Source organism: Chionomys nivalis, chromosome 14 (assembly GCF_950005125.1).
Source record: "Chionomys nivalis chromosome 14, mChiNiv1.1, whole genome shotgun sequence".
Lineage (NCBI taxonomy): Eukaryota > Metazoa > Chordata > Mammalia > Rodentia > Cricetidae > Chionomys > Chionomys nivalis.
Window position 1 is genome coordinate 1,543,538 of NC_080099.1, and position 13,863 is coordinate 1,557,400.

A 13,863-nucleotide genomic window follows, 5' to 3' on the forward strand; every position below is an offset into this window, starting at 1 on the left:
TCCCTCTGGGAGGAAGGTGGAAAACTCATAAAACCTGGAGAGAAAGCAAACTTAAGAAGGCGAGGAGAGCAGAAATTTAGGAGATTCACAAATCTCCTACTCAAGGTCAGAAGAACAGTAAATGCTTACTAGGGAAAGGGACTCTGATTATAGAAGCTGACTGTATGAGACACCCCCCAAACACACACACACCACCAGGTTGTCTGCAAGTCCTGCAAGGAGCTCTGGAGACTTAGCTTTTGTGAGTCTACCAAGGTTGTGGTTGGCTTCCTGTAAAGCAGTTAGCTGCTTCTTATGCATGCATGCTCTGTATACGATCCCTCAGCCACGTGCCTGTAATTAATCTCAATAAACTATTGATTCAATACATTGGACTTTGATAGAATTGGTCCTTTGACCTGTCACTACTTCCCTAGCTGGGTCAAATAGAAACCTGCTTGCATCTCCCCAGGAAAGGTTTCGCACAGCATCTTCCCACCCAAATCCTGTTTCTCCCTTAACTCCAGTTCTGCTCCTCATTACTGCATCATGTGACTTCATTAGGAAATAGCATTATCACAAATAAAGTGTTAGATGTAGAAAGATAGTCTTATCGGGGTAAGAAAAGTCCAAATGATGGGTATGTTTATCGGAGAGGGCTATTTAAACACAGGCACACACCCAAAATGTCCTGTGGGTACGTCAGCATCTCCTCTAAGTCAAGTGAAAAGACTGGGACAGATCCAGATCTCTTGGCTCTCAGCAAGAGCTCACCCTAACACAATGATGCAGATTTCTTAGCGATAAGAAGAAAAAGGGATTGTGTGCCAGTGTGTGTTTGGAGATCCACTCCAGGGTCTTCTGCTTGCTAGCAAGTGTTCTAACATTAAACTGTATTCTCAAGCCTCATTTCAGACAGGTGAGCTGTAAAAAACATGACATAATGCTGTTGTGTAATTCACCCAGTTAGAACACTTTATTACGGAAGCCAGAAAACTAAGGCGCTTTTTCCCCTATGATGTATCCTATTTACCATTTTTATCATTCATGCCTATTTCTGTAGTAGACATAATTGCCTCCTAGATTTCCAAACCATCTTCTTGGATCTATGAATTGACTATATTCTGTTATGTAGCATTTGTAGTTAAAATTCATGACCTTAAAATAGGGAGATTATTTGATTTAGGATTTTCACAGCACAGTCAATGAAACAATGTCACAAAAATAAGCAAACCGTCAGTCAGAGTTATGTTCCATATCTTCTAAGGTAGGAATTCAGATGGCCCCAGGAATCCTGCTTAGCATCCAATTCAAAGTAATGACCCCATGTCTCCCAAGGTTCCAATGGTAATTTCATATGATGTTATTAATATTATTTAAATGGTCTAAAATGTACCACTAATTTTAATGTGAAATTTCAAAGCTTATTTTGGGCAATGTAAGAACAAGATTCTTATATTTATCAACAACAGGTCAGAATAAATGAGTGCCTCTTCTGGGAATTGTTGGTCTTTAATGTTTCAAAAGATCTGTGTGTGGGTAGCGGCAATGGTCCACTTTCCACACAGACTTTACTTCCCCGTAGGAAACAAAATTACACAGGAGAGACTTGTATTGTTTTTACAAAAAAGAAACAGTACTTTTATTGTTATTATTTATTTAGAAGCTTTTCAAAGTGATTGATTTTTCTTAATACCTATATTTTGTTTATTTTTCTGCATTGATTTTTCAATGCTTCTCACAGTCTGCAGTTTTGCTTGGTATTCTGAGCTCAGCAATTGCCTTTTCTTCCTCTTTTCATTCTTTTTTTTTTTTTTTTTTTTTTTGTTTTGTTTTTTGAGACAGGGTTTCTCTGTAGCTTTGGAGCCTGTCCTGGCACTAGCTCTTGTAGACCAGGCTGGCCTTGAACTCACAGAGATCCGCCTGCCTCTGCCTCCCGAGTGCTGGGATTAAAGGCGTGTGCCACCACCGCCCGGCTCCTCTTCTCATTCTTTTTCAAATTGGATGCTATTTTTTAAGTCACTAACCCTCACACTTAGAGACAACGCTTTTACATTTCCTTGTTGCCTTAATGTATTTCTCTTCCACTATAAACTGGATGCACATCTTTCAAAGAACACAGAACATCTTTTCCTGACATGAAGGTGACTTAACATCTTTATCTTTGGTAGTGCAGAATGCTAAGAAAGCTCTCTGAATGTGTGCACATGTACGTAGCCAGTCTGTAAGGCCAGACACAGGATGGAAAGAGAGTATCCTTTTACTAACAGCTGTGTTCAGGACTTTGCCTCTTAAAACAAATGACTGAACTTATTCCTTTGAAATGTATTGATCGCTGACTGGTTCTTTTAAAACTCTGAATATAAGTCACAGAGAAAGCACATTATGCTTTTAAAAAGTCAATTCTTTTTCATATAATTGCTTATGACTAAACCAACTGAAAGCCCACACTTTAGATGGCTGTATACATACATCACTGTCTTAGTTTTCAACTTAGTACTTTATTTTGTTTGTCATGCTGAAGCATGGTTGTGAGGAGTTGTTTTGGCTCTGAGTGAGCACCTGAAGTGGGAGGCCTCCCACTGAGCGCAATGTCTAACAGTTTTCTTCTATAATTTAGGGGGGAGAAGATCTGAGGAAGTGGTCGCTTCACAATACATAAATACCCTTCTTTGCTATGTGATTGTCAATTCATATTGTTGGCTGGCATATAAGAGTGAGACAATTTTGTGGAAATCCCACTAATATAATAATTAACTCATCTCTGTCACTGATTCCACTAAGGTGATAGCAAAGCTGCATATCGACAACTTGTCTATAAAGTATCTGTCTATAACTTAGAGGACATTTCATTTGATGGCTCTGACCACGCTATGGGACCTTGATGAGGAGACATCCTGGCAGGAAAGGTTGGCATTATTGGAAGCATGCTACACACTTCAGCCCTGCTCAACCCCCTACCCCCTGTTTTTGTGGTCAGCATGGCTATCATGCATGCATTTGTGCCATGAGTTTGAATGTTGGTTGTATTACTTGTAGGACTATTCTCATATGTTATTTTCGACTTGTTTATTCCTAAGAAAAAGCATGCCATACCTGCAGCCAGACAGCAAGCCATAAGTATGGACTCTCAGAGCTTCATGCAGAATCTGCTCTGAGGAAAGATAAAAAGAGAACTTCTTATGAAACAGTAGAGAAGACATACGCCAGAGCTTGTGAATGGCTGACATATAAGAGTGAGAAGAAGATAAGCCTCATGAAGCTGGTGTTATGCAGAACATAACACAGAGATCTAAATGAGTCAGACCAGAGTAAACAATCCTGTCATACCTACAGAGATTTAAGATGATATTACAATCAAGGTTCAAAAACCAGAACAGTTTGAACGATGAGTATCTCATAATCACAAAAGGGGTCCAAGAAAATAAAAGAGAAAGTTGTGTGTAACTCTTTTGAATGGTAAACAATGTGTTAAGAATGAAAATGCTAAACCATTATACAGTGGATATGTAAAACAGTTCATAGTTTGTAAGGTGGAAGAGTTTACCCCAAGATAATTACCAGTATCCATTTCCCACATTGTATTGTCCCATCCTTGGCATAGCTGGTCTTGTAGTGATAGCCATGCTACAAATAGGAAAGCTTGTTCCGTCATAATTATGTACCTGTGAGTGTGTCCAGGGAGCTCCGGTATGACCTTATTAGCAGTGTAATCTCCCTGATTATGTAAGTGGGCTTGGTGAGAGAGCCCTTGGCTGGGGTTGTTCATTGCCTCTGTTGAAGTGATGCTTTATACTTGCTCTCTGCTTAGTTATTGAATGCTGTGGTGATATGTCATTTGTATTTTAATAAATCGTCCTTACCTGAGGATCAGAATGCAAAATAGCCACACTAGTCAGCCTTACAGGTCAGGCAGCGGTGGCAAACACCTTTAATCCCAGTACTAGAGAGGAATATAAGGCGGAATGAGACAGGAACTCACTCTTTCAGTTTAAAGATTTCGTAGAGTTAAGGCTTTTTAGTGGCTTGGCCGCTTTGCTTTTCTTATCTTCAAATTGAGCTCCAATACCTGTCTCTGGCTTTTTACTATTTGTACTACGGAATGCAGGGGTCAGAGAGCCTCTAGGAGCCTCCTGATCACCTTTACTCAGCCGCACCGATGAATCAGTGAGGCAGCTTCTGATGACTAAGAACTCCAAATTAGAGAAGAGAAAATGAACAAGATATCATCTTCAGAGAAACTAAATATGCTGGCAAAGCCCTAATTCTGGTAAAAGACCAAAGTCTGCATCTTCAAAGATTCCTAAAGAAGAAAAGATCGTGCAAAGGAGCTTTGCTCTTAATAAGTTTTGAGTTACTGTCACAGAAAGCTGGAGGCTGGGTGATTAATTATAGTTCATTTGATGCTCTTGCTGCATTGTTCTATGGCAGAATTGAGTATGAGATTGGGGTTAGTGGAGAGCAAGAGGAGAAAGAGAGAGAGAGAGAGAGAGGGAGAAAAGGACATTGGTCCACACTAGCAAGAAAAGCCCTCATGACCCAATCACAACTCAACTGTTGAATTTACAATTAAACTTCCCACATATGTACATGGGGAGGGACATTCAAAACATTGAAGAAATCCTTAGCCTAGTGTTATTATTTGAACAGATATAATCGGAATTTTTCAGAATATTTAGAATTTCAAGAAAAATAGAAACTTGCAAAGTCTTAGGAAGAGCACAATGAACAAATCAAACACAAAATATTCATGTTGTCTGCAAAGAGAAAAGAATAGCAGATTCCTTAACCCCCTTCCTCTGTGTGACTTCCTCTTTTAGATATTCTCATTTCTTGATGCTCTGAAAAATCAAACTAATTTGCGCTGACCAACGAGCCTGTGGACATTCTTTCGCCTCTAATTATTATTTTTCTTTTTTTTAATTTTATTTTTCCATTCTATTGAATGTGGCTTATCCAACATTTTATTTGGCATATTATTATACATACAAAATGTTGTGTCACATGAGTCCAGTGACAGAGTTGATGGGGGAAGTGAAAGATTGAAGAAAAGAAAGACGGGGGTGGGGCGGGACACAAATATACCAAGGTTAGGATCAGACAGATTGGATTCTCTGCAAGAGAAATCGTAGCACCGTGGGAACTCAGCACAATTGTTATACACAGCTGAAGAGACAAAGGTTTAATGCACACAGCTAACAAGGGGGTGGAGTTGATACATACAGATGAGCAGGGAGGAAGGCTTACAGGGTTCTACTGGATCAAGGACATAGGCTTAATTAATCTTAGAGGCACAGTCACTATAGGTGAGGAATCTTCAGGCTGTCAATACTTGGTTGGATTGTAGGTGGTGTTTGAGAAAGCTATGGTGGAACATTCAGCATGTACTATTAACATCGTACTATCAACATCCACACACAGCTAGAGGGGAGTGCTTTGTCATCTCATGGGTCCTTGACCTGGCCAGCTCACGTCAACAACACACATTCATTCTGGACTTCAGGGCTTCCTCAGCCCCCCACATACAAAACTTTGAAATATCACTGTAAAATATTTAAACAATACTACTAAAGTGAGCTTTGCTCTTAATCTTATTTGTCACTCTGGCAATATTCTGTCATTGTTCCGGTGAAATTCTTTTCTCACTCACATCACACACGCATGCACAAAGCTGCGTGGATTTTGTTTCACTTGCCTGCATAAATTCAGCATAGATAGTCTCCTCTGAACTTTGTTCTGAGACTTCCTCTCTAACACGGCAGTGTGTCAGAGAGACTTTTGTGTCAGTGGGCCCCAGTTTGACCCATGTTACGTTCGTTTCTCTGCTGCTTTAATTTCCCATATTTAGTAGCATAAGGAATGAACAACAGAGTGGACAAATTTGCAGCTTAGATTTATGCCATTCGTGGGACATATAAAATAACTGTTTTACCAAATCTTTACCCATGTAAAACAAAAAATGCATTAATAAATTCTATATCTGTAATGAAAAATTAGATGAAGGTTGAATAGACACTTTCACATTCTTGGTATCATCTGGAGGTTTTATCAGAACAATTATTTTGTTATGTATTTTTCCGTTTGTATGTATGTGTGGTTTGCATATTTGTTTGCATAGTTTTACAAGTCTGTGGGCACACATTCATGTATATATATGTGAACATCCCATATTGATATCTAGAGGCATCTCTGTTTGGGGTGGGGGCCTACCAATCAAATCCAGAGGTTGTAGATATAGTAATCTTCCTAGCCAGGTTGTTCTGGTGATCCTCTCTCTGATTTCTGAGGTAGAAATTGCAGGTGTGTTACTGCACCTACATGGCAATTAAACAATACTAATTATAAACAATTATAAACAATACTAATACTAAAGTGTTCTAGGGATCAGAACGCCTGCTCTCCCAGCTGTGGAAAAGTGCTTTAAGCACAAGGGTTTTCCCCAACCCTTATATTGTTATATTTTAACAATATTGCTCTGTTACATTATTTGATTTACTTTTCATTTTCTTCAGCCTTTAGGTAATTTCTAAGCAGAGGCATGATGGGCATAAATATCTATGAGTTTATGAATATTGAAGTTCTATAATGACAGTGCTCTCATTCTATATAGAAAGTTCAAGAAAACATAATTTTTCAAAAGTGACATATTCAGGAAGTGTAAACATTTTGAAATCTATTTAAATAGTGATTCTTTTATGAGTGACATAAGAAATACTTGCACATATTCTGAAAAAATAATTACTTTTGATAGCATGTTTGAAATGCAATCTACCCACTTATTATACAAGTTTTAACACTCCCCTTATCGATCAGTGGAATACAGATAATTTGCTATTTTATGGCGACTGTGTAATATAAGGGTTGCAGGATGTACCTGACTCATCTCCCCCTGGAAAAACAGTACTGCTTGTCTTGGCTCCCTTTAGGCTGTATGCCTATCTTTGCCATTGACACATAATGAGAAGTGGCAAGTTGCTTCCAGATGAGAGAATGTAAGAGTTGATTTATAATTCTACACAATCATTTCCCTGGAGCATTTGGCAAAGAGGTCAAACATTCCAAACCATAGACCAACTAAATGACAGATAAATTGGGACAAATTGAAAGCAAGTAAGTATTTTGCCCTACTTAGATTTTACATATAAACAAGTTAAAAAACCATTACTCTGTATAAAATCGTAAATCTGACTCTATGCTCTTCACTACAGATATTTTAAATAGAGGAACTCAGAAAGGTTAAAAATGAAAGATGGAAATGATATTCAGGGAACTGAATAAAATACTTTTAACATGTGCATACCAATATTAAGTTATGTTGACATTAATGAAAGAAATATTATGCTGGATAAAGATTGACATTTCATCATGATAAGATATCATACAGAGAATAGTATATTGATACTAATCCCATGTCAGATGTATAGCTGGTGAACATTTTCTTCCATTTTTTGTGGTTTCCATTTTACTTGATTGATATTTCTTTATTTGCACAGAAGATTTTTAGTTTATTGAGGTTCCATTTGTTGATGTTTGCCTGAATTTCCTGGAAACTGAGTTCTGCTGAGAAAGTCTTTTCTTGTACCTATATCTTGTAGGGTACCACCTATGTTTTCTTCTAGCAGTTTCATTGTTTCAGGCTTCAAATTGAGATCTTCATTAAGGTAGATGCCTGAAAGATTAATATCCAGGGTGTATAAAGAAACAAAGAATCAAGAAAATAAATACCCAGTTTTAAAAAGGCTATGGATCTAACAGAGAGTTCTCGACAGAAGATACAAAAATAGCTCAAAAATAACTCAAAAGTCTTTATCATTTTTGGAAATTAGAGAAAAGCAAAATTAAAAGTCCTTGAGATTTTCATTCCACTCTAGTCAGAATAACCGACATCAACAAAACAACTGAGAACAAATGCTGGTGATACTGTGGAGAAAGAGAAACCTTCGTCCACTGTTGGTGAGAATGAAAACTGATACAGTCTGGAAATAATTGTGGAGAATCCTCAAAAAACTAAAAGTAAAAATGCCATATGACCCAGCTATACCACTGCTGGGCATGTACCCAAAAGACTTGACCTTCCATTCCATAGGTACTAACTAATTCAGCAATGTTCACAGCTGCCCCACTCTCAACAGCTGGGAAATGGAAACAATGTAAATATCTTTCAGCAGACAAATGGATAATGAAAATGTGGTATAGAGACAAAATGGAAGACTATTCAGCTGGAAAAAAATTAAGTTGCCAAGTTTTCAGTTAAATGGATGGACCAAGGAAAGATCATAATGAATGATGTAATCCAGGTCCAGAAAGCGAGGCATCACATTTCCTTCTCAGCCATAGTTCCTAGTTGTAAATCATCAGATTTGAATACACATCATAACATAGCCACAGAAGCCAGGAAACTATAAAAGGACCAAAGCCAACCATAGGTGGGTGGATCTTGGAAAGGTAATAGAAGGATACAGGAAATATGAAGCAGAAAACAGAAAAGTGGGGAGGGGCTTCCAGCTGGTAATGAGGGAAGGAGAAGGAGGTAAAAAGACAAATAACATTGTTTGGTAGAGTCGCAGAGAATCAAGCTTCTATTTACCAAAATTATGCAAATGCATGCAAATGTATGTACATGAACACACACACACACACATGAAGTTAAGCTACCTAGGCTGACAATGGTACTTAGCCTAATATGAAACAGACTAAAAAACAAAAATCCAGTGCTACACATAAGATACCTTCTTTCAAAAGGTTGGTCAGGGTAGGCCAACTGACTCCACAAACACTGTATATTATTGATGTCATTCTTAATTGCCTTTTAGGGGTTGAGGGTAGGTCACTACTGCTGAAGATGCTATATAGTTAGGACAAAGAACTTGGAATATTCCAACTGGATCTGACCTGAAAGCCTCTTTCCTGTGGTCTAGTGTTAATGGATCCAAAATATATGGTGTGAACTGACAAGGGAAGGAAGCAATTAAATAAACCTACTCAGTTATAATAACACCTATGAATCATGACAATGACCAGGGTGGCAAGATATCTAAAAAGGTGCAGTAAATAGCATTTATATGTTGGTAGCAACCAAATTTCTATATGTGTGTGCGTGCATGCACATTTATGTGTTTGTGTGCATGTAAAAAAATAATCATAGGAGAAGATGTGATTAGTTTGAGATTGTTGGAGCGTAGGAGGGTTGTGTGACGGTAGTTGAGAATGGTGGAGTGTAGGAGAGTTGTGTGACTGAAGTTGGAAGTAGCAGTGGTGCTGGGGGAAGGGAAGGGAAAAGGAAGTGATGTAATTCTGTTTAAAAAGTGTCATACAGTCAGGAAAGTTGATGTGTGGGAATGGAACTGAAGGGATCATAAAATCTAGGCAAATACTTTAAGACTGAGTTACTTTCTCAACTGGATAATTTTTAGTTGAAATAAATTTAATTGCATAATTCAAAGAATATAAATATAAAGTAAATCTCCAATTCAACAAAATTTAAAAAGTCAACCTTACACTTGTTCACAAAGTGATAAGTTAAGGGGATGATGCATTATTAGAGATACAGAAAACTCAACTTTTTGACATTATGTTGACGTATTAAACAAGCTGTCCAGCAATTAGGACACATGCTTTGTTCAAGTTCTCATGGATTATTTAACCAAACCGATAGTACTTAGGACCATAAAGGAAACAAACAGATTAAAAACCATTAAAAGTATGATGAGTTGCTACATATTCTTGTGCACATGTGCAGTACTAATGGGACTTAGTGATTGGTTAACTAAAATATAAAATATAAAGAATGCATGAAGCTGGCAAGGGGGAGTAACAGTGATGGGACCAGGACAATCTGGGGAAAGGTAGTAATGGGTGTATAAATGTATGTGACACTTGTAGACTAATACATTATGAACAAAGAACTGAAGTATAGAGGAGATGTTAATTTTACAGAAACGGCAAAATTGACATTAAATAGTGGATAGAAAATAACAAACATCCTGAAAATTAAACATCTTATCCTTAAATGACTCAAGAAAATTCAAAAGACAATTAGAACATATTTGGAACCCAAAGACCATGACCATGTGTCACATTAAAATTTGTGGGATTTTGCTAAAGTTGAACTTAGAGAAAAATTTATCCTCTTAATTATATTTGAGAAAAAGTTAAAAAATTGGTGTCATCAAGATTCTAGAAAGATAAAAACAAATGTAACTCAGAGCAAGCATATGTAAAGAAATAAGAAAGATAAAATTTAGTTAAATGTAAAACTACAATAAAACAATCAAAATTTGTGTTTTTAAAAGACTAATAAAATTATTATTACCAGACCTTATTTCTGTACTAATCCAAAAAGAAGGTATATGGTCTGGAACATGATTTAGTCAGTAGAGCATATCCATAGAAGCCAGAAGACCTGAGTTCAGCTTCCCTGTATAAAACGGCACATCAGCATGAGACTATAATCTCAGAACTGTGGGAGGATGGTGATAAAGATATAATATATAATTATAGAGATATGCTATTATATTTGAGAAAAAGCTAAAAAATTGGTGTCATCAAGAAATTAGAAAAATAACAAATGTAACTTAAAGTAAGTATATAGAGAGAAATAGAAAGATAAATTAATGCCAATAAACTGTGAAATAATTCAGAAACTTAGCATGTAATAGTAGCAAGTAGTAGCTTTTAAGGACTTCAACTTCCCTGTACTGCACAACAGTTGTCTCTGGTAGAAACAAGTAACCACCTTCAAGGCAACATGCCTATTCTAATTTCACTGGAGTCTCCTGGCTACCTAGATTTTTGCAATAATTGCTACAGCCTGTTCATTGGTGAGAATCTTGCCTCAACTCTGATGTGAAAATACAATGCTTTGGGCTTCCAGGAGCATCTATGTGTGTCTGAGGGTCATGAAAAGAAATCTGAGAAGAAATTATTGAAAATGTCCAAGCAGAGTTACAGAAAGCAAGGGTGAAAAACGAAGATGGTGAACAGGGTGAAAAACTAAACCCTGAAGTAGCAGTCACTATGAAGAACAAGAAATGAAAATGGAGAAGGTAGGTCCGGATCCCGGCAAGTCTGGGATGTGGTAAGTTCTGATATAACTGAAGCAACCTTATCTACCGTAAACACTTAGAACAGCAGGGAGAATAAAGGAGACTCTCGGGAGCTATTTTGTTGGCAAACAGGCTGGTAAACAGCCACTAGACAATGACAGAGCTGGTGAACTGGGGATGCAGTCTGGAGGTTGTTTTTTTTTTTTTTTTTTCGAGACAGGGTTTCTCTGTAGCTTTGGTGCCCGTCCCGGAACTAGCTCTTGTAGACCAGGCTGGCCTCGAACTCCCAGAGGTTGTTTTTGAGAAACACTTTAAGATGGAAGTACTTAGGGATTATTGATTAATGGTGTAGGAGGCTCAAGCAGGGGAGAGGCAGAGACTAGAAAAAGTTTTCAGTTTGACTGCCAGATACACTGCTGTAGCGTTGATCAGAGTGAAGACGGAAAGACACAGGATCAGGAAGCATGGTATGAGTCTTGTTTTAAACACAGAACTTGAGGCATCTCTAGCTTAAGGGAGGCCTATTTCACTATTTGGCAATTCCCTACATTTCTATACAATTTTCTGATAGTCCCACCCTCTATTATCTCGTTCCCTTCCCTGTCAACGGCATCTCATCACTACCAGGTTTTGTTTTTGATTTGTTTAGCATTGCCTGTGCCATCTGCTTGATGACCTTATTGGAGCTATTCACTGGAGCATGGTAGGATCATCACTGGGTACACCCAGAAGGAAATGTGTTCTCCTCTCCCTGAATATATCCTGGGCAAGACACTACTGTGATCACAAAAAATACACACAGTAGTTGTGAATGTCTGTGCTGGGTCTCTGAAAGAGTGGTCCATTCAACTGCCAGGCATGTTCAGGGGGTTCTACCCTTCAGAGATGAACTATTTGCTACCAAAAAAAGTCAATCTAACCTTTATACCCTGTTAGTTTGTGCTCAGTGAACACTCAATAATAACATTTTACCAATGGAAATATGTAAATGTTGTGTTCTCCACACTGTCTAGAAGAGAGGCACTGCCTAAAAAACTAAATATTTTTACTATTATTGTCAACAATAAACTTGGAATATAAGTTTTATAACTTCCTGTAAGTTGTTGTCTATGTAGCTTAACAATATATATATTTAACTCATCATGCATGTGATTTCTTTGTTGTTAAGTTGAGGTGATTTTTCTTGCTTTATTAAATTTGATGCAATATTGGATTCTCATCACAAGTTTTCATTTTCGTGGTGCTAATGTTTGCCAGAATATAACACTGTTCATTTATTACCTCATTTTCATTTTTTGAGCTTTTGTTTTTCAAGTATATTCTTCAGTGAATCAACCCAGGGAAAACTTCCTATGACTGAAGATTTCTCATACTTCAACCCTTTGAAAATTAACATAAACATTACATGTCATCCCATTACGAGGTTGGCACATGGGATTTGATTCTCATTTTGGAACAGTTTGTCACCAGAAACCTTCTACTCTCCATTCCTTTCTATTTAATTTTTGCCACAGATGATGAGAGTTTTACACAGAAATTAACATTTCTACCATAGAGAGAAATGAATATCAGAATTAATAAGCTCAGAATGCTGAAATCAAGATATTACATGAAGATGAACATTTTAATTATAATGAAATTTAATTATAATTTATTATGCAACAGGAATTGCATTTTCAGTTTTGTGTTCCTCATAGTCTTGGTATATCCTTGGCTGGTATTTAATGTTGTTTGCTCTTGCCTCTTCCTGGAGATCGTTGTGGTGCAGGTCTCAAGTGTTCTGCTTTATTAAGTCTTCTCTCCATGGGAATACAGCTTCTCTTCATTTTAAGATCAAGTAGCTTTAATACAGTATTAAGATGACTTATAACTCTACAGCAGTACTTCGGTTAAAATGTTAATTACACTCCGATACTTCCATTATCATAAAGATAGAAATACTTGGATTTTCATTAAAAAAAATTAGTGAGTTACCTTTTTCTCTAATTGCCTGTGACTTTGGATTTTGTGGAAGCTGTCCAAGCCTGTTTATGTAACCTCGTGATTAAGAAGTTTAATTCTTTTTAGGTATGACTTTTGGATACTGATTTTCCTAACTTCTGTTTTATATGTTGTGGTCTGAATAAGAATGGTCCCCATAGGCTCATATATTTAAATGTTTAGTCACCAGTTAGTGGAACGCTTTTATAGTATTAGAATCATTAGGCGATATGAAATTTTGGAGGAAGTGTGTCACTGGGAGTGGGCTTTGGGGTTTCAGAAGCTCATGTCAGGCCTAAGGGTCTGGTCAGGCTGTAGAATACTCAGCTACTGCTCCAGCACCATGCCTGCCTCTGTGTTACCATGCCCCACACCATGATGATGACAGACTAAGTTTATGAATCTATTAATAATGCCCCTAATTAAATGCTTTCTTTTAAAAGGATTACCTTGGTCATGATGTCTCTTCACAGAAATAAAACAATGACCAAGACATAGGTATTTATTTATTTATTTATTTATTTATTTATTTATTTATAACTCCTCAATCCCCTGTTTCTTACTGCTTCCCTCAATGGTTTTCTACAGTCAAGTCTAAGGGCTCACACAGGAGCTAGCACATTTTCTACAGACAATAAGAAGTAACAGTCCTGGTACATATGACGTCTGTGATTCAACAGCTCCGCTGGGAACGTACACTCACAGTACTGGGAGCCGTAAAAAGGAGTTCTAGGCGCCTATAAAAATGAATGCTGTAAGTTCAGGATGGAAATATTGTCTAGAATATTAAATTGTAAAAATACCCTACATGTATTGTGCCTTTTAGACTGAATGAGTTCTGTGCATCCTGTTTCTATGT